Source organism: Jaculus jaculus, chromosome 1 (genome assembly GCF_020740685.1).
Source record: "Jaculus jaculus isolate mJacJac1 chromosome 1, mJacJac1.mat.Y.cur, whole genome shotgun sequence".
Classification (NCBI taxonomy): Eukaryota; Metazoa; Chordata; class Mammalia; order Rodentia; family Dipodidae; genus Jaculus; species Jaculus jaculus.
The window spans coordinates 188,158,755-188,181,592 of record NC_059102.1 but is presented as its reverse complement, the minus strand read 5'-3'; positions in this window follow the sequence as shown (position 1 = coordinate 188,181,592).

Below are 22,838 nucleotides of genomic sequence, written 5' to 3'. Positions count from 1 at the left end.
AAGAGAACATGGGGAAGAAATAGAAAATATTAACATAAAAATTCTTTAAAGACATTTAGTGCAAAGGACAGTATGGGTCATAATTGGAGAGAAGTGAGTGTTGATTTTTGGTTGCTTGTTTATGGTGTGAAGTGAAAAGTACAAATTTGCTCATATACTTCCAGGAGTGATCTAACAGAAGACATACATAAAATATAAGAGAGAAAAAGATTGGAGGAGAAGGGTTTTGACTAAGCAAGAGATGGTGGGATCATGAACACAAGCAATTAGCATTCATACTGGATGAAGACTTCAGGAGGAAGACAGAATGCCAGATGCAGGTGGACATGAAGTCATGGTCAGGAATGCTATAGAAGATGCAAGTCCTCAGATGCAGGTGGGCATGTAGCCATGGTCAAGAATGCTGTAGCTCTTCTCTGATTATAAAAATAAAATATGAGAATGAGAAATAAAATAGTTGAATTTTGAAAATAGACAAGGTATAAAATAATCATCTAAAAGGAAGAAGTGAATAATCAGGGAAAAATATGATTGTGGTCAGCACTAAGGATATAGTCAAGATTATCAGTTATGGAGGTAACCCAGACAGCATGAGCAGACACAAGCATATGAGGGCAGAACGTGAAGACTGGTGACCTATGACAATGTAGAGGTCTATCCATAGTCTCCTTTCTAGAACATTCTCAAGTTAGGAATGGAATTTTAGGTAACTACTGAATTCAACAGTGACAAATATAAAAACAAGAAAGCAAAGCATCACCTAATAAAATTCAGAACGATAAAAATCCCCACCTTGGCAGTGATAATTTTATAAGGTAATATAATTTAATGACTTTCAAATATTGTTTCAGTATAGTAGTCCCTGGTAGGAATGAAGAGTATCTAGTGCGGAAAATCTGTGATGTAAAAGTATATATCCCAAGTTCTGCCAATGATTTAATTCATGACACTGAATTTTTAGAAGAGAATTCTTTTCTTCATTAAAAAATAGAATACTACATTCATTCTGTCCACCCTTGCTCCTCTGCAATGTTCCTTGAGCCTTAGAGGGTGGTTTAAATATCTTGTTTAAGGCTGAGAATGCAGTAGTCACTTATTCTCAGCTATTTTGCCACCTATGCATCTCTGCATTAACTTCTTCCCATTGTAGAAAGTAATATTGTGATGGCCAGTATAATAGTAGTAAAAGGTGACAGTAAAATAAAAGAGAGATGATCAAGAGGGGGAGGAGATATGATGGCAAGTGGAGTTGTGAAGGGGAAAGTCACTGGGGAGGGAATTATCATGGTATATTATCTATAAGTATAGAAGTTGTAAATAATAAAAAAGTAAATGAAAAAAGAAGAAATTTGATGAGACTTCAAGCTGTACTAATCTATGAAAACAAATATAGGTATTTAGAAGGCAGCTTGGCATTCTGTCCATTTAGCACAACCACAGAATTGGTCCCTCTCTAGAGCCCATGTCCCAAACCACGTAAGAGCAAGAGTATGCAGAGGAGGGCTCTGAAAGGCTGTCTCCTGGATACAACCTGGCCATTATATTCACTAACTCACAGCAGCTATGCTTTCCCGTACCAGGCTGAATCTGTCAATACTTTACCACTAATAGGGGAAGAAGTCATGAGAACCCATACCTTCCAGAGTAGCTAACGATTTCTGGGAGGGGGAATTAGGTTCTTCAACACTGTAGCCACTGGTAAAGTTGTCCACTCCACAGTAAATAACCTGCCACTCGTGATCATGCAAGCATCCCTGATTTAACTCATTGATGGGGGAAAAGGCATGAAAGTAAGATGGGGGTTAATGGGGAAGATGAAGAATGTTAGTGAGAGGGAGACTAGGGACAAGAGAGAGTAATTGGAGAAAATGAGATCCAAACACAATATACACACTGGTGTAGTCAGCTTCATGTTGTTGGCACAAAACATCCAACCAAAAGCATCTGAAGGGAAGAAAGGATTTATTTTGGCTTACAGACTCAAAAGGAAAGACCATGTTGACAGGGGAAATGACAACACAGAAAACAATGGAATAAGCAGAGGCTAGCCAACATCAGGTGGACAACAGCAGCAGGAGAGTGTGCTAAACACTGGTAAGGGAAACTGGATGTAATACACAAAAGCCTGCCCCCAACAATACACCACCTCCAGGAGGCTGTAATTCCAAAATTGCCACCAGCTGAGGACCTAGCATTCAGAACACATAAGTTCATGAGGGACACCTGAATTAAACTACTACACATGTGTATAAAACTGTCAAAATGAAATGAATAAATAAAAGTTAAAAATAGAAGACTAGGACTGGAGAGATGGCTTAGCAGTTAATGCCCTTGCCTGTGAATCCTAAGAATGCCTGCTCGAATCTCCAGGCCCCACATATAGCCAGACACAAGTGTGCAATGTTGCACATGCAGACAAGAGGGCAAATGCATCTGGAGTTCGTTCACAGTGGCTGAAAGGCCCTGGCACATCCATTCTCTCTTTCTCTCCCTCGCTGTCTCTCTCAGAAATAAAGTAAAATAGCTGGACATGGTGGCATACCTCTTTAATCCCAGCACTCTGGAAGCAGAAATAGGAGGATTGTCGTGAGTTCAAGGCCACCCTGAGACTACATAGTGACTTTCAGGTCAGCCTGAGCTAGAGTGAGACCCTACCTTAAAAAATATTATTTATATAAGTGGTTAAACAAATAAAAATATTTGAGAATTTTATTTTATTCTTCTGCCTAGATTATTACAAGGGCTATAGTTAATTTAAGAAAGTAAAATGGGGGCTGGAGAGATTGTTCAGTGTTTAAAGGTGCTTAATTGAAATGCCTGACACCCTAGTTCAGTTTCCCAGTACCCATGAAAAGCCAGATGCACAAAGGTGAACACACATCTACAGTTCCTTTGCAATGACAAGAGGACCTGGCATGTCTATTTTCATGCTCTCTCTGTCTCTCCCTCTCCCTATCTCTCTCACCTCCACCCCCTCAAATTAAAAAGACAGGAAAATGCAGTATTTTAGTGATAGTAGTACATGCTTGATTATTGTAAATATTTTCATAAATTTTGTACTGAATAATAGGCAGCACATTTTTAAAAATTATAAGTCTTTATTTTCTTCCACAAAAAAGAATTTAGCTTGATAAGTAGATCATGTATCATAATATATTTTCATGGCTTACAAAGATGTAAGAAGTGCTCAACATCACTTATCAGGGAAATGCCAATCAAAACCACAGTGAAATGTAAGCTTGCTTGAGATCAACAATGCTGCTATCTGGCGAGGATGTGGAGAAAGGGAACTCTTGCTCAAAAAGGGAACTGTGGCTGAAAAATACTCTGCATTGTAACAAGGACCTGTGCATCTCTTACTAAACTCACCCGTAGAGTATCATCTGACCATCTGTGGACACAGCATCTTGTCCTAAAGTTTTCTCTGAAATGTGCCCTACAGCCTCATGTTTTCAATGCTTGGTCTCCACCTTGTACTGATTTTATGGGAACCTTTAGGAGTAAGATTTAGCAGACAGAAGCTGGTCGCTTTGAAGGTCGAAGCCCAATCCTCGTCCTGGAGCCCCTCTGCTTCCTGGTCCAGCACCATGCGAACAGCCCCTGCTCTACATCCCACTGCCATAAACTGATGCTCTGCCCAGCCCTCCTTGCTATAAAGACTGAGATCCATGCAAACTATGAGCTGAAAATAAGAAAATAAGTCTTTGCTCCCTTTAGTTATTTCTGTCAGGGACTGTGGAAACAGGAAAGTGACAGTGAAATATATATATATATATATATATATGTATGTATGTATGTATGTATGTATGTATTGTTGCTTCACTGTTGTCCCTGCCATGAATAAGGATCTAGTACTTCTCTTTCCTAATCTATGAGCAGCACTGGGCAGGCAATGAATGATAGGACAAGTGTTTGTATTATACAAGGTCACGTTTATGCACTGGGCTGATAAGTCCTGTGGTATTTGGGGTGATTTAAAAATTCATTTGGTTCATTGTGAAAAGTGAAGTTAATGATTATGCAGATTTCACACAAAGCAAATGTCAATCAACAATTCCAATTACTGATCACAGAGGAAAAGAGCCTAAGAGCATGCATGGGAGTCTGCTCTGTGTTCTCTGTCTGTCGTATGTTCACTGAAGATATTCTGCATGCCCAATTGAAACAAAATGTAAATAAAAGTAATAGCATGTAGGAATAACAATGCATTTTAATGAAATCCTTGTGCTGTGGTTTGAAGGTATGGCCCTGTAGACTTGGGTGTTTTTGATTCAGATTGAGCTTGCCTTTGAGACTTCAACTGGCAGAGCCATGCTGGCGAGGAGGTGTGTCCCCAGGGGTGAATCTTGTAGTCCAGCCCTACTACCTGTGAAAAAGAACAGTTTGCCTCTGGCTGTTTATGTTTGCTGGTAGTTGGTGGTGTCTCTCTGCTATAAACCTAAGGAAGTGAGCCAGCTTCTCCCTGATGGAACATCCCCTGGATTCTGTAAGCCTGTCCAGCAGTGGAAAGTAACTGCCTATACCTTGGTATGAGTAAATGTTTGTTTTAATCACATGTCATCATTTTACTTTATTTTGGCCAACAATCTATGAAGTATATACTGTTGGTCCATTTTACCTGTGTTAGAATCAAGTTCAGTGTCTCCCTCAAAGTCACTCAGCAGATAAGGGAAAGACAGAACCTGTGTTTGGTGACCAGGAAGATATTCATTCTGTACCATGTCTCCAGAAACCAGAGTTACTCATTTTACTCTCTGCTATCCATTCCTAACCCCATCATTGAGGGAAACAGCTTGAATCCTTAATGTTATGACATTGATAGTAAAGGTTTTCAGGACAGATTTTCAGGAAGGTTTTCCAACACATACCCAATCTAAAATTTGTAATATTTTTAGTGAATCCTTTCCAGACAATTTTCTGTAGCTTACATAAAGATGCAAAGTTAATATGCATGTATAATAACAGCTATTAGAAATTAGTTGATAAAATTATTTTGAACTGACTATAGTGATGAAGGGCTGTAATATGAGAGACACAATGGACAGAATGGAAAATCAAGGCCAGCACGGGCTACACAGTGAAAAAGTCTCCAGAAAAATAAAACCACACACACACACATTCACACACACACACACACACACACACACATTTTCTTTCTTTCACTATAGGTCTAGTTCCTTGAGAGGCTGGGACAAGAAAATCAATTGAGTCTAGATGTTCAAGGCTGCACTGGGAAACACAGAAAGACCTTCTTTTGAAAACAAATTACTTTATGCATATACTTACTAGATTTGAATGCTGTCTACTTGGCAATTTCAGCTCAGGAGATTTAAGCTACTGCTGAAAATTTAATGTGTGATCACCTTTCTGACAATCACACTTCTGACAATGACCTCAAATATTCTTATGCTCTGAAAACATTTTTTCTATTGGACTCAAAATGTGTGATAATAATGATAAAAAGCTCACTAATTATCAGTTAAAAGATACCTATTGAGGAAGATGGAGCAGTGGGTAAAGCACTTGCATATCAGCATGAGCATTGGAATTCAGATCCCTGGCACCCAGAACCCCATAGGCTGAATAACCTAAATATACACAGCAGTGAACAACAGAGAGACCCTGCCTTAAACAGATGGAAAACGATGACTAACATCTGAGGTTGTCCTCTGACCTCCATACATATGCCATGGCCTACACCACACACATGCACACACACACACACTGTTCACACAAAACCAAGAATGTTTAAAAAATACCCATTAAGAGACTTCTTTTAGCTAAACAGCATAAGAGGCACTGTGGAAAATAACTGAATACAAATGCCCTTGCCTTCCTAGAGCTTACATTCTAATGAGAAATGCAGAATAATAAAATAAATAAGCAAACAAATGAATTAATGCATTTTATTAAATGAACAATAATGGTTATAGGGCAAAAGACACAAGGAACACAGGGTATGTAATCAAGGAAGGTAATTCTAAGAGGAATAATGTTAAAAGGCACTGGACATGGAAAAGCAAGATAAAATGTTCTACAGGGAAGAACTGCTGGGTTCCTGAAGTACGAGAGATGTTTATTTTCAAAGATGGCTTGTGTGTTTAGAATGAAGAAAGAAAGAACATGCACACACATAAGTGAGCAAACAGCAGCAGGTGATGTCATTATCCTGACTTGGCTTGTCCTCACTCCTCCCGTGACTTTGTTCATGTGTATCCTGACTCCTGAATAGATAATATGTGTCAGTCACTCATCAGAGGTTAACATGTGAACCTCAGCCGGGCATGGTGGCACACGCCTTTAATCCCAGCACTCGGGAGGCAGAGGTAGAACCACGAGTTCGAGGCCACCCTGAGACTACATAGTGAATTCCAGGTCAGCCTGAGCTAGAGTGAGACCCTACCTCAGAAACAAAAACAAAGAAGTGAACCTCACTCCTCATCATACACATCCTGTAAATTTACCATATGCACAACAACAGATTAGCCACTCTAGATACAAATATAAATATGATTTTACACCAGTCCCCCTGAAGGTCAAGAGGAACCTAATAAAGCCAACAAACACAGGTGATTGAGTTCAGTGTGTATATGACTACTCAGAGAAAGGCTTAAAAATTATGAAACACTCACTTGGGACAATTTTCTTCCTTTCTGAGTGTAGAGATCTGAATGGAGAATGTCTCGTAGCTTCATGTGTTGGTGATTTGGCCTCATATTAAATCCCCAGCAGGTGGAGCTTTAGGAGGCAGAGTCTTGCTGGAGGAGGATGTCAGTGGGGGTGGGCCTTAAGGTCTTATTAGTCCAGCCCCATTGGGTGTTCAGTAGCTCACTTATTCTTGCTGTTTCCTTGCTGCTGTTGGCTATCTGCCACTGCCATGCTTTCCACACCATGATGAAACTTCCCCTTAAAACTGTCAGTCAAAATGAGCCACTTCTGGTCAGACATTTTGTCCCAGCAATGGGAAAGTAACTTTTACCCTGAGCAATCCAACATGGGTGCAGGGTGGCTTTCAAGTCCCTTCCTCTGACATACAATAATTCAGGAAGTAGTGGGCTATGTCTCAAGTTCCAACTCTTTTTCCAATGAGGCATCTGTCAGTGTGCACACCACTTGTTTACAGCGTGGTCTCTGATACAGTAGAAAATCCTTCTAGACAAATCTTGGCATCTCTTGCTTTTTTGGCTTTAGCAAGTTAATTACTCTTCCATAAGAGGCAATTTCCTGGGATACAATGAGCTGACATTGCTTCATGTTAATTTAGTCAAGGCTGAACAGTTACATTGATTAGACAACTCCACAGCACCAGCTCTTGATGCTCCTGGACATGTTTTCTTTGAATTCTAGTGTAGCCAGTGACAGACAAAGGAAGCTGGTATGTCTTCTGCTCTCACCTATGTGCTGGCTCAATAGACTTTTTTTGTTTTGTTTTTCTTTTTTTTTTTAAATTAGTTTTCTATTCAGCAAATACAGGCAGTTTGGTACCATTATTAGGCTCAACTGTGACCTACCCCCTCCCCACTGGCCCCTCCTTGTTGAGGTATATGGGTCATGCATTGTGAAGTTAGCCCACAGTTATTGGTACGATAAATGTTTCTGCATATCATGACCCAACATGTGGCTCCGCCATTCTTTCTGCCCCCTCTTCTGCAAAATTTCCCTGAGATATATTGGGCTCATTTTTGGTCTGCTTCAGTGATGAGGTGTTGGGGGCCTCTGAGGCTCTGGCTCTCTGATTTAGTAGGAGTTGAGTTTTCTCTGTGTTGGTCTCCTTCCCCCTTGTGCTGGTATCTGGTTCATCAGGAAAACAGCACCCTTGCTTGTTTCACCAATTTTCCTTGGTTTCAGCTGGGGCCCTTTTAAGGTATGGTGGGGTGGCTCTCTCCTTAGGATCTGCATCTATCTGAAAAAGAGAAGCACATTCTCCAACAGAGAGTAAGTTAGCACCAGGACAAATTAGATAACCCTTACATTTTATAGAGAGTTTAATAGGTGTAGGCCCTCTTGTAGCCCATGATTGATGGTAGCTTTATATTGGAGAGTGGATTTATGTTTGGATATTGTTCTGACTTGTTTCCCAGCTCCAGCTATGGATCCAACACCAGTGAAGGGATCAGTTAGCCAAATTAAGAGCAGTTGGTTCCCCACCATGGCTGTGTTCCACTATTGCATTTGTGTGGGCATCACAACAGGTTATTTGCTGCTAAGTAGGTTGGACCATAAGTTGCTTGGACAGATATTGGTCATTTCCCCCAGTAGCCCATGTAGCACCTTCTGGCACTAGACACGCTGACTATCTGGGGACTGACTCTCTCCTGGCTTCCAGCCATGCAATTCCATTTTACGTGTCAGCTGCATATGGTGTCTTCAGCAATAGGGTCTTACCACTAACCTTTGGGGGTCATCAAGTACTCTGACAGAAATCTGTCTGTCTTTTTTGTTTGCTTGTTTGTTTTTCAAGGTAGGGTTTCACTCTAGCCCAGGCTGACCTAGAATTCACTATGTAGCCTCAGAGTGGGCTCAACCCATGGTGATCCTCCTACCTCTACCTCCCAAGTGCTGAGATTAAAGGCTTGCAACACCACGTCTGGCATTAATAAACTTTTAAGGTTGTTGTTAGGAACAGGTGTTGTTTTGCGTAGTAATCTGAAGAGGAGCCTCTTAAGTTTCCATAGCACTAAAGCTTAGTTGAAACAAGTTTATTGTGGGTGCAGTTTATAACCTTCCAGGATGAGAGTTCTGTGTATAATGAAGAGCGTTCTATTAAAAGTGGCATTTTGAAGAATGACAGTAGTGTAGCACAGTACACACCTGGCAACTGACAGGGGGAAGTACTAAGGTGAGTTACTGACATTTCTGCATGAGCTGCAACTAGAATGATGGAATATGCCCCAGCAGACTGTGGAACAGGACAGGGCACAGCACAGCCAAGGAAGATGGAAAGATTTTGGCTTGTAAACAGCCCTCCCCATCACATTAAGAACACACGGTGGCCACCTGTCTTAGCTCTTCACTTCTTTACTCTCATATCATGCTGAAAACTGTTTGTTGCTTGAATGCACTTTTGAAGAGCATAGAAAACTTCAAAATGCCACTCCAGAGAAAATTCACTAGCATGCCTGGCTCAGAGGGCTCTTTATCGAACAGAAAAGATGGTGCCAAGAATACCTATAGAAGCAATAACTTTAGGATGTTAATACCTCATGTTCTATTTACAGTTGTTGCTTGCAGTATTTTTTTTGCTCATATTCCCTCAAATATGCTTTAAAAATCAGCCTGCATTAGCAATGCAATAGAGGAATAAAGGAAATGAGAAATCAGTGTCTTCTATCAGACTTGAGGAAAGGGATTAGAGGAAGCTCAGAGAATTCAGTAGAACAGACCAGGAAAGCACACACACACACACACACACAGTGGGTTTAGTTTTGGCTCCAGGTCCAGAACAGACCATATAATTCCTCTAAGGACCCAGACCAGACATCCTCCTGGCACCCTCCCTAGATCCTTGTCCACTGGCTCAGAGCCATGGTTCGGATCCTGGTCCCCTATAGCTGGTGAAGGTGAAGATGTAGGCTAATTGTCTTGACACTAAGCTCTGAGCAATTATAACCCTTATAAAAGGTGATGGGTGGGTAACTCCATAGCTACCCTGGGTTCCCAAAACCCTTCATTTGTCACAAGGTCAGAAACAAGGGGCAGAATGCAGGAGCACCCAAAGAAGCCCCGTTAACTAGCCACTGAACCACACATAGCCTGATCGTACATTGTGGTCACTCTCTTCAAAGGGTGCCAAGTCTCCCAGGATAACGTGTGTCCCTTCCAGGCCCCGTACTACTCTGACTTTCTGCAAACAGCCAGCCCTATTAGAATGCAAGGCTTCTCTGGGAGCCTTCGTACCAACAACATGGGTAATGCTCTCCCAGTGCTTACCCCCCCCCCTTTGATTCTTCTCCCCCTGTCCTTTGACTCCACACCCACCTCACAGATGCATCTCCACAAGGAACAACACAGCTGAACAAGGTCTTTTTGCTAACTGACCTGAAGCTGAAGATCTGTACCAGGCCAAAAATTTGAGATGGGGCTTTCCTAGACCACAAGGATCCACTTACCTCTGATCACTGGCATAAGACCAGTTTTGACAGTTAGTTGAAAGAAAGAAAGAGGGCACAGAAGTAAAAAAAAAAAAAAAGAAAGAAAGAAAGAAAGAAAGAAAGAAAGGGAAAAAAGAAAAAGAAAAAGAAACAAAGAAAGAGTAAAATCATCATTTTTAAAGTAATGTCTCTATGTAAACTTCTCAGCTATTACTTAAACAGTCTGCCTCACCATGCAGAAGGTATACACCACACATTGATCATCTTTGGTTTCTTCTACACTTAGCACCATGGAAAGCATGCCAGCAGCCAGCAGTAGTTTCATGATTGTCCCTGAGCCCTGTCCAACTCTCAGAATCTAAAAAATTCTAGACCATTCTATTTTCTAAACACATATGTCCTCAACCTATGATGGTTGGACTGACAATGGTGCAAGCATCCCATTCACTGGGACTATGGAGATGGCCCAGTTAGTAAAGTGTTTGCCTGACAAAGTGAGGACCTGAGTTTGATCCCCAGCATCCATATAAAATACTAGGCATGGTGGTGTGAACCTGAGCTCTGGTGGTGATAGCAAATAAGAGGATACCCAGGGCTATGTGGTAAGATCCTGGCCAATTAGAGACCCTATCACAAAAAGGAAAAGAAGGGTGGACAGCTTCCCTGAAGATAATGCCATGCACAAATGAATATAAAAGAAATGCATATCCCATAGTAATCATATTTTGGATTTTGGAATCTGATTTCTTGCCAGGCTGCCAATATGCAGCAGAATGCTCTAGCAACGCTGGAGCAGCAACAGTGGGCAGCAGCTCCTGGTCAGCCACATGACCCATAGGAACAATTTCCAATGATGGACTGCATGGTGAAGCTATTATATCTAGTGGAATGATCATATTAACTGTATTTTTGAGTTATGATGGTTTTGCCTGAATGGGATGCCATTGTAAGTCAAGGTATATATATATACTTTAAAAGTAATAATTATACAGCATAGTTCCTAAGTACATATTTGTTAAAATTAAATTTTATTTATTTATTTGCACAGATACTGATTGGGTACCTCCTTCATGTAAGATACTAGGGATACATCCATGAACAAAATGAAGTGCTTGTCCAAGAAGTACATGCCCATGAAAGGAACAGATGAAACACCAATGAACAAGTAAATACAAAGGGTATCAGACACATAATGCCTGCTATGGAACATAGCAGAGAATGTAAGGGTGGGAGAGAAGTTGGTTACTTTTATTTAGGGTACTTAGGGAAGGAAGATCTCATTGAGAAGAGAACATGTGAACACACTGCAGATGATCTGGGCAGAAACACTCTCAATACAAAAGACATGTCAGAAAGTTTAAACAGTGGAGGCGAGGTTAGGAATCCTTAGGACCAAACTTTGTGGGCTATGAAGGACACTGGCTTTTCTTCATCTAATGGGAGCCAATGAAATTCATTTCATTTAATAGTAACAGAATGTTTTCCACTTACTGTATAAATAATGAGTAGTGGAAGAAAGACCACAGCATAGAGACACATTAGGGGCTCTGCCATAACAAAGTAGCCAAGTGGTGGATACAAACTATTTGGGCCCCATGGTTTTATGGCTATGTTGGAGTACACTGTCTCCATCTAATTCACACCCTTATCCAATCAGAATCAAATGCTTAATCCAGCAGGGGAATTTTCAATTAGCACTAATGAGAGACTGCTACATTTTAAGCAAGCTGATTTTAAATCCTAAGAACAACCTTCACAGATGTTCCTGATAGCAACATGCCAAGTATGTTTTCACCTCCTGTCCATCCTCACCTTCTGAGATCTGTTTGCTTCTCACTTTACACAGTGGCCTTTAAACAGCATTATGAGAATGGCAGAATTTTACAAAAGAAAACATCTGCCTGAGTTATATGATTAGCTGTCTTTCTCAGAAAGTATAGCTTGCAACTGACTCATGATTCCTTTTGGTAATAAAATTCCTTATCTATGCAATGCTTTTTCCCATTTCTCAAAACTACATGTTAACGAAAGGTCACCAGCTGGCTCCAGTTTCCTGTGTACTTTGCAAGGTAATGTACTTCTGAAAAGGAAATCTTAACATAAAGGTCAAGGTACAAAACCTACTTTTTCTGACTATAAAATATTGAACATTTCCTTAGATTCCCAGACTCTACTTTAGTAGCCTGGATGGTTATCCACATTCCTTTACAATAATGAGAATCTTTAAGGATTAGGAATGAAACAAAGCCACCTAAAGGGGCAGTAAGACCTTTATCAACATAGAAATCTTTGACACTTACCTATATCCATCATATAGTATAAAAGCAAACACATTCCCTAGAAACACACCTACACATGAAACCATACACATTCAACTTGGATTTGATTAATAAGAAAAACATAAGGGCTGGAGAGATGACTTAGTGGTTAAGGCATTTGCCTGCAAAGCCTAAGAGTCCACGTTTGACTCTCCAGGTCCCATGTAAGCCAGATGCACAATGTGACACAAGTGCGCAAGGTTGCACATGTGCACAAAGTGCTACGTAAGTCTGGAGTTCAATGACAGTGGCTAGAGGCCCTGGGGCACCAGTTCACTCTCTATCTCTTGTTCTCTTTCACATAAAAAAGTCAAGTAAGATTCCTAGGAACCCAGGATATAGCTCAGTGGTCAGAGGCACTTACTTGCAAGACTTGCAAGCTCAGATTCAATTTTCCAGGCATCCAAGTAGAGCTAGGCAAGCATTATTTTGCAGTAGCAAGAGATTCCAGTACCCCTAATACATGCCCACGCACATATGCACAAATAAATAAATGAAATTCTTTAAATTTCTCCCTCCCTCTCTCTCTCTCTCTCTCTCTCTCTCTCTCTCTTGTGGTTTTCCAAGGTAGGGTCTAACTGCAGCCCAGGGCTAACCTGGAATCTGGAATTCTCAGTGTCAAAATGGCCTCAAACTCATGGTAATCCACATACCTCTGCCTCCCAAGTGCTGAGATTAAAGGCTTGTGCCACCACACCTGGCTTATAAAATCTCTTTTCAACAATTTTGATTTTAATTTGAACAAATTCCATTCTAATATCAAAATAAATTTATCAAAGTACATTCTAGGTCAGAAGAGATGACTCAAAAGATAAAGTACTTGCCACGCAAGCATGAGGACTGAGTTTGGATCCCCAAGACCTATGTAAGGCCTGATGCCATGGTGTTAGCATTTGTAATCTCAGCACACCTAGGGAGATGGTAACAGGAGAATCAGACAGAAACTCCAAGCAGGCTAGCCTAACAAAAGGAGCGGCAAACAAGAAAAGATCCCGTCTTAGATGAAATGGAAGATAAAAATCAACAGTTTTGAATTCACCTTGCATCCTGCAGAATGAACATACCCACAATCACATGCATTAACACGTGTGTGCGCACGCACACACACACACACACACACACACACACACACACACCAAAAATAACTGAATAACTAAATAAACAAATACAACTTCCAAACCTGGCATGATGGCTCAAACTTATAATACCAGCACTCAGAAAGGTTACAAGAGTTTTGCCACAAGTTTGAGGCCAACCCGATACACAAAATGAATTGAAGACCAGCCTCAGATACATTGCAAGACTCAAGAAATAATAATAATTTTGTTGTAAAATCAGAATATATTCTCTTTAGGAAAAGCACTAAGAAAATTAAAATGAAAGTATTCAGTAAAACTGTAGAAAGGTGGACCTAGGAACCTCTGTCTCAAGAACCCACACTACTGCCCGCTAGCTTTCCGTGTCTGCCTCTTAGGTTTCAGACATTTCAATGATTCTGCCTACACCATACTGGAGCTCCATCAGCCAACTGAACTCCTCACCTCCCTAATCTTAAAAACTTTACTAGGCCTGAGAATGCCCTGGCTGGCCTCGGCTTTTTAATTTTTTTCTTCTTATTGCTATCATTAACAGCATATTTTCCATTGTTTTATGAGATATGGACATGTTTTCTTGTAAACAATGCTTGTTGGTACTATCCTTTCCCTCCTCCCTGCCCCTTTTTTGAAGAGGCCTTCCTCGTTGGGGATGCAGGTCAACCATATGGGGATTGCCAGCCATGCATTACAGGGGAGGGGGGAGAGTCAATGTCTCTGTGCAAAATGTCCCAGTGTATGGCTCTAGCAATCTTTCTGCCCCCTCTTCCAAAAAGTTCCCTGAGCCATGCTGAGAGCATTTTAAGTCTACTTCAGTGATGGACACATAGGAGCCTCTGGATCTCTGGTTTGGTAGGTGGTAAGTGTCTTCAGTATCTTTCTCCATCAACTTTGTGCTATTATTAAATTCTCTAAGAAAGCAGCACTCTTGCTCATTCCCCCAATTCCTCTGTGGTTTCAGCTGGGTCTGGGGTGGAATGCACTAGGTCATTTATCTCCTCAGGTCCAGCTCCTGCAGGAAAAGAGAAGCCACTTTTGGAGTGAGTTTTTTGATTTTTTTTTTAATTGTTTAGTTTTTTGAGTTCTTTGTAAATTCTAGATATTAGGTTTCTGTAAGTGGTATAGATGGAAAAGATTTTCTTCCATTCAGTGGGTAATCTATTGGCTCTGCTTATGGTATGTTTGTGGAAAAGCTTTTTAGTTTCATGAAATCCCATTAGTTGAACAGTTGTTTAATTTCCTTGGCTACTGGGGTTTTGTTCAGGAAGTCTTTTCCCAGTCCTATATTATAAAGAGTGTCTCATATTTTTTCTTCCAGAAGTTGAATAGTTTCAGGTCTTGTGTTCAAGTTTTTAATCCACTTGGACTTTATTTTTGTGTATGGTGAAATGTGTGGATCTAATTTCATTTTTCTGCATATTGTCATCCAATTTGTCCAACACCATTTGTTGAAGATGCAGTCTTTTCTTCAGTCTACATTATTGACACCATTGTCAAAGATCAAGCAGCTATAGTTACTTGCCCTAAGGTCTGGGTCTTCAACTCTGTTCCATTGGTCTATCTTTCTGCTTTTATTCCAGTACCATGCTGTTTTGTCACTATGGTTTTGTACTATTGCTTTAGATAAGGTTTTTGTTGTTGTTGTTTGTTTTTGCTGAGAATATGTTTGGATATCTGAGGCTTTCTGCCATTTCCTATGAATTTTGAGATCTTTTTTTTCAATCTCTATGAAGAATGTTCTAGTATTTTCATGGTATTGCATTAAATTTGTATATTGATTTTGATAGAATCACCATTTTTACAATATTAATTCTACTTATGCAGGAGCATGGAAGGTCTTTCCATCTTCTCAAATCCCTCTCTATTTCTTTCTTGAGTGTTTTTATGTTTTCATTATACTGTTCTTTCACATTCTTTGTTATCCTTTGTTAGTGTTATTCCAAGCTATTTAAATTTTTTGTTACTATTGAAAATGGGACAGCCTCACTGATTTCTTTCTCTGTATATTTGGCCTTTGCATATAGAAAAGCTACTGATTTTTGTGCATTTATTTTGAATCCTGATACTTTGCTGAAGGAATTTATCACCTTCAGAAATTTTGAGATGGAGACTTTCAAGTCACATATATAGGATTATGACATCTGCAAATAGAGCTAACTTGACTTCTTCCATATCAATTTGAATCCCTTTTATTTCTTTCTCCTTATTGCTTGAGATAATACTGCTAGTACTATGTTGAAGAGCAGTGGACTCCTTATTCCCAATCTCAGTGGGAACTCCTTGACTTTCCCCATTAAGTATTATTTGGGCTTTAGGAGCTTTACATATAGCCTTTATTATGTTGAGATATAAACCCTCTATGCCTATCCTTTCAAGTGTTTTGATCATGAAGTGGTGTTGTATTTTATCAAAGGCCTTCTCTGCATCAATTAAGATGATCACGCAGTTCTTATGGTTCAGTTTATTTATGTGGTGTATTATGTTGACCAATTTCTGTATGTTAAACCATCCCTGCATCCCTGGGATGAAGCCTACTTGATCAAGATGGATGTTTTTGATGTGTTGTTGAATTTGGTTTGCAAGCATTTTGCTCAGGATCTTTTAATCTAAATTCATTAGGGATATAGGCCTATAGTTTTCTTTCATTGTTGCATCCCTGCCTGCTTTTGGTATTAGGGTGATGCTAGCTTAATAAAAGGAGGTGTGAAGGATTCCCTGGTCTCTGATTATATGGTATAGTTTGAGAAAAATTGGTTTCAGTTCTGCTATGAATGATAGAATTCAGCTGAGAAACCATCTGGTCCTAGACTTTTCTTTTGGGGTTGGCTTTTTATTACCTTCAGTCTCCTTGGATGTGATAGGTTTGTTTAGGAGATTTATATGCTCTGAGTTCAGTTTGGGTAGGTGGTATACTAAGTGAGGTAGAAATCCAGGCCCAGAAATCCAAATATCATATGTTCTCTCTTATATGTGGATCCTTATATGTGGTGTATTATGTTGGCCGATTTTCATATATTAAACCTTCCCTGCATCACTGGGATGAAGCCTACTTGACAAAGGTGGATAATGCTTTTGATGTGTTGCTGAATTCGATTTGCAAAGGTGTTATTCAGGATCTTTGCATCTAAGTTCATTAGGGATATAGGACTATAACTTAATTTCCTTGTTGTATTTGTCTGGTTCTGGTATTAGGGTGATGCTAGCTTCATAAAAGGAGTCAGGGGGAATTTCCTGGTCTCTGATTATGTGGAATAGTTTGAGAAAAATTGGTTTCAGTTCTTCTGTGAAGGTTTAATTGAATTCAACTGAGAAGCTATCCAATTCTGGACTTTTCTTTTTGGGGAGGTCTTGATTACTTTTTCAATCTCCATATAGGTTTTCTAAGGAGATTAGTCTGCAGTGACTTAAGTTTGGGTGGGTGGTATGTATATAGGAATTCATCCATTTCTTCCAGATTATTTAATTTTGAGGAGGAAAGGTTTTGGAAGTATGACCTGATGATTCTTCCATTTTCATTGATGTCTGTTTTGATCTCCCCTTTTTTCATTTCTGATTTTGTTAGCATGAGACTTCTTCTTTTGTTTGAACAGTTTGGTCAAGGGTTTGTCAATCTGGTTTATTTTTTTTTTTTTTTCAAAGATCATGCTCTTCATTTCATTAACTTTTTAAATTATTTTCTTAGTTTCCAATTCACTAATTTCTGCTCTAATCTTGATGATATATTTCCATGTGTAGCCCTTTGGTTGGATTCTTCTTGTTTATCCAGTACCTTTAGGTGGACTGACAGGTTATTGATTTGGGGTGTCACTGTCTTTTTATGAAGGCAGTTATGCCTATGAATTTTTCCTTAGTGACTACTTTCATTGAGTCCCATAGGTTTTGGTAGGTTGTGTTTTCATTATCATTCAATTCTAGGAATTTTACAATTTCTTTTTTGATTTCTTCTATGATCCATTCATTGTTTAAAATTGTGTTGTTTAGACACCAGGAGCTGGTGGAGTTATTGATGTGTCTCTTGTTGTTAATTTATAGCCTTAAAGCATTGTGACCTGACATGATGCAGGAAATTATTTCCACTTTCCTGAAGTTATGAAGGCATTATTTATGGCCTAATATATGGTCAATTTTGGAGTAGGTTCCATGGGCTGCTGAGAAGAATGTGTATCTTGTAGAGTTGAGATGGAAAGTTCTGTAGATATCCATTAGGTCTAGTTGATCTATGATGATGTTGAGTTCTATTATTTCCCTGTTGATTTTCTGCTTGGATGATCTGTCTATTGATAATAGGGGAGTACTGAAGTTTCCAACTACGATGCTGTTAGTGTTTATTTCTGTTTTATTGTCAAGTAGATTTTGTTTTATAAACTGTGGTGTCCCTGTGTTTGGGGCATATGTGTTTATGACCATGATGTGCTCAAGTTGGATTATTCCCTTGATGAGCAAGAGATGACCTTCTTTGTCCTTTTTGATTACTTTTGGGTTGAAGTCTATTTTATCAGATATTAATATAGCAACACCCACTTGTTCTTATTTACATTCATTTGGAATATCATTTTCCAACCTTTTTCCCTTGAGTAGGTGTCTATCTTTAGTGGTGTGGTGGGTTTCTTGAAGACAGCAGAGATAGAAGGGTCCATTTTTTGATCCATCCTGATAATTTGTGTCTTTTGATGGGTGAGTTATGACCATTAATATTTAAGGTTATTACTGTGAGGTTTGAATTAATCCCTGCCATGATGAAGTGGTTTATGGGGTTTGGTGCTTTCTTGTTTCTGTACTGTTTTGAACTTTGTTAAAGTTGGTTATTGTGATCTTCTTGTTGGCTCTTGAGATTGGTTGTTTGTTCTATGTGGAGTATTCCCTCAAGTATTCTCAACAGGTTTGGCTTTGTGTTCATGTAATCATAGAATTGACTTTTTTCATGAAAAGTTTTTCTGTCGACATCTACTATGAGGGATACTTTACTTGGGTAAAGTAGCTTTGGTTGGAAGTCATAGTTTTTCAGAACTTGAAGTGTTCCATTCCAGGCCCTCTGGCTTTCAGGGTTTCCATTGAGAAACCTAATGTAATTCTGATGGGATTGTCTTGATATGTGGTGAATTGCTTCTCTCTTGCTGTTTTTACATTCTTTCTTTGTTTTCATTGTTAAGAGTTTTAACTATTTTGTGTTTTGGAGAGGTTCTTCTTTGGTCCTGTCTGTTATGTGTTGTATTCTGTGGGCTTCTTATATCTGAATGGGCCTCTCTTTTGCAAGATTTGGAAAATTTTTTCATCAATAATTTTGTTGAGTATGTTCTCTATGCCTCTGGTCTGGATTTCCTTTCCTTCTGGCATACCCATTATCTAGATGTTTGGTCATTATATGGTGTCCCACTGTTCCCTTGTATTCTGTTCACTTGACTTTTTGAACTTAGCAAAGTCTTTGGCCTCCCGATCAGCTTCTTCTGTCTTATCTTCCAGGTCAGAGGTTCTGTCTTCCACATGAGTAACTCTGTTGGTGAGTGATTCTAAATAAGTTTTTATAATTTCTATTTGATTTTTGTTTTCTGTTGTGTTATTTTACATCATGTCTATCTCTTTTTTTGAGGTATGATTTCAATTAGAATTCTGATTTTCTTGATGTTTCTTGGAATTTATTCTTGCATTTGATTGAGTCTTCATTAAGCTTAATCAACCAGTGGTTGAGGTCTTCCATTTTTTGATTTACCTTCAGTTTATTCATATCTCTTTGAAGGGTTCTAACATTTTCTTCAAACAAGTTAAGCCTATTGTCACAAGCTGAATGCTGATACTGTTCAATTTCATTGATATGATTGTTGGTTCTTTGATAGTTTCCTTCCAATTCAGTGATTTTTAAAATCAGGGTCTCATTGGTTGTTGTGTTTTCAATTTGGGAATGAATTTCTGCTGATTTCTTTATGATTTCATTTGAGGGCTCTGTAGAAGGACTACACATCCTTGGTGGAGATCTCTCAGTTTTATGACTTTTGTTGGCTTTTTTGCATTGTTGTCTACCCATATTAAAAAGACTATTTTATTGAGGAGGAAGCAAGTTTTTGACCTTTGGCTTGTTCACCCACTGACTCAGGTGAACAGGGATGTTGGTATTTATTGGCCAATCAAGGTACCAGAGCAAAAGGCCTGATTCCACAGCTCACACAGGCACCAGGCCTCCTCAAGCAAGGTACAATTAGACTTACAACATCCAGGGGACTAGGAAGAGCAAGTGAACAGGGATCTGCCTACTTGGTGCTGTGTCCTTTAGGACACAGACAAGTGCAGGCAACCCAGACTGAGGAGATGGGAGGAGCCTAGATATAGGGGTCTGGCCTACTCACTCCAGACCAAAGTGCCCACCCACACACTGTCTGTGCAAGGAACTCAGACCTAGGAGGTAGAAGGAGCCCAGAAATGGGTCTGGCCTACTCAATCCAGACTGCTGTGCCCACCCACACACTATCTGCACAAAGAACTCAGACCCTGGAGCTGGGAGGATCCTATAAATGGGATTCATATATTCATTCCAGACTGCTATGCCTACCTACACACTGTCCATGCAAAGAACTCAAAACCAGGAGGTGGGGAGGAGCCCAGAAATGGGTCTGGACTACTCACTTCAGGCCACTGTGCCCACCCACACACTGTCTGCACAAGGACCTCTAACATCATATTTTGTATGGATACATCATGTGTTGGTACCTTCATTTCCGTAATCCCCAGCCCCATTCTGCTGGGGACCTTTCTCAGTGGGGTTGTAGGTATTCCTTAGGGGTTATGTGTTGTGAAAGCAGCAGTCAGTTATTTGGGGGGGAAGGGAATGCCTCTGGGCATGATGTCTCAACCTGTGGCTCTTACAATTTTCTGCTCCCTCTTCTGTAAAATCCCTTGAGTTGTGATGCATGTGTTTTAAGTGGTGACCACATAGGAGACTCTGGATCTCTGCCTTGGTAAGTGTTGAGTATCCTCAGGGTCTATCTCCTTCACCCTGGAGTTGATTACCAGGTTCAGCATGGAAGCAGCATACTTGCTCCAATTCCTCTGTGGTTTCAGCTGTGGTTTGGCTGAAGTGTGATGGGTAGTTTGTCTCTTCTGGTCTCACATCTTCTGAAAAAGAACAGCCTCTCCAATGGAGAGTGAAGTCATCATAGTTTAAATGGGATAAGAATTATTAATTTAGGAAAAATTTGATATATATAACCTCTCTTTCAGCCAAAGATTAGTGTTTGTAATTAACAAGAAATTTCTGGTACTGAAAGTTATAGGCCATAGACAAAAAAATTAAAATAATCATAGGCTTCATCCCATGATCTGCAGGGCCCTTCTTTTCAGGTGTTCCTCCCTAACTCCTGTTGAGGGTTATGTCTTTTAGTATATGTCCAAGGGTAAAAGTTTCTATGGTATTAGTTCATTTTGGACTTAGTTCTGTGTTTGTTTTTCCTCACCCTTTCCTTCATCTCCCCCCAAGCCCTTCCATCATTTTGTCTGGGCTTTGAGTTACCTAACAGGTATGTCAGCAACTCAAGCTGGTCTTGGTTAGGAACCGCAGATAAGTGAAATTATGTGTCATTTCTCTTTCTCTGATTGTGTGAGTTCACTAAGTATAATCTGTTCCAAGTCTACTCATGTTTCTACAAATTTTATTGTATTGTTTTTTCGTACTGCTAAGTAGAATTCCATTGTGTAAATGTACCACAACTTCATTATCTATTCATCCAATGATGGGCACTTGGGTTGGTTCCAGTTCTTATCTATAATGAATTGAGCAGCTATAAACATAGTTGATCAAATATCTCTGTAGTGAAATATGGAGCATTTAGGATAAATGGCCAGTGAGGGAATAACTGGTTCTGTTGGTAGCTGTATATTCATCTTTGATAGGAATCTCCATATGGATTTCCATAGTGGTTGTATGGATGAGGGGTCTTCTTTCCCCATATCCTCATCAATATTTGTTGTTAGATTTTTTTTTTTTAATGACTATCATCCTTGCTGGAGTAAAGTAGAATTGAATAGTTGTTTTAATTTGCATTTCCATAACTGTAAGGGATGCTGAATATTTTCTTAAGTGTATGTTAGCCATTTGTAATTCTTCCTCTGAGAACTCCTTATTCTCTTCTCTGCCTCATTTTTTTGAATGGGATGTTGGATTTTTTTTAAATATTGCTTAGGTTTTTGAGTTCTTTGTAGATTCTAGAAATTAAGCTTCTGTCAGTGGCATAGCCGGTGAAGATATTCTCCCACTCAGTGAGTAATCTATTGACCCTGCTTATGGTATATTTTTCTGTGCAAAGCTTTTTAGCTTTATGAGATTCCATTGGCTAAATGAGTTTAGTTTCCAGGGCAACTGGGGTTTTGTTGAGGAAGGTTTTCCCCATTCCTAAATCATGGAGAGTTCCTCCTATTTTGATTATAGTAGAAGAGTTTCGAGTCTTATATTGAGGTTTTTAATCCAGTTGGACTTGATTTTATGTGTGCTGAGATGAATAAGTTTATTTTTATTTCACTACATATGGTTATCCAATTTGTCCAGCACCATTTGTTGAAGATACTATTTTTTCTCTAGTCTACATTATTGGCATCTTTTCAAAGATTAAGTAGCTATAGTAACTTGAACTAAGGTCTGGGTCTTTGATTCTGTTCCATTGGTCTATATTTCTGTTTTTATTCCAGTACCATACTGTTTTTGTTATTATGGTTTTGTAATATAGCTTTAGATTAGGTATGGTGATACCTCCAGAGGTGTTTCTGTTGCTGAGGGTGTTTGGATATACAAGGCCTATTGGCATTCCTTATGAATTTTGAGATCATTTTTTCAATCTCTATGAAGAATGTTGCCGGAATTTTTATTGGTATTGCATTAAATCTATACATTGCTTTTGGTAGAATTGCCATTTTTACAATATTAATTCTACATATCCAGGAGCATGGAAGAGCTTTCCATGTTCTCAAGTGCTCCTCAATTTCTTTCTTGAGTGTTTTTATGTTTTAATTATATAGATTTTTCATGTCCTTGGTTAATGTTACTCCAAGGTATTTGATGTGTATGTGTGCATTGCTATTGAAAATAGGACAGACTCACTGATTTATTCATCTGTATATGAGTCCTTTGCATATAAAAAGGCAACTGATTTTTGTGTGTCAATCTTGTATCCTGCCACTTTGTGGAAGGAATTAATACCATTTAGAAATTTTGAGATGGAGACTTTCAGGTCAACTACATATAGAGTCATGTCATCTGCAAATAGGGCTAACTTGACTTCTTCCTTTCCAATGTGTATCACTTTTATGTTTTTTATTCTGTCTTATTGTTTGGGCTAAGACTTCCAGTACTGTGT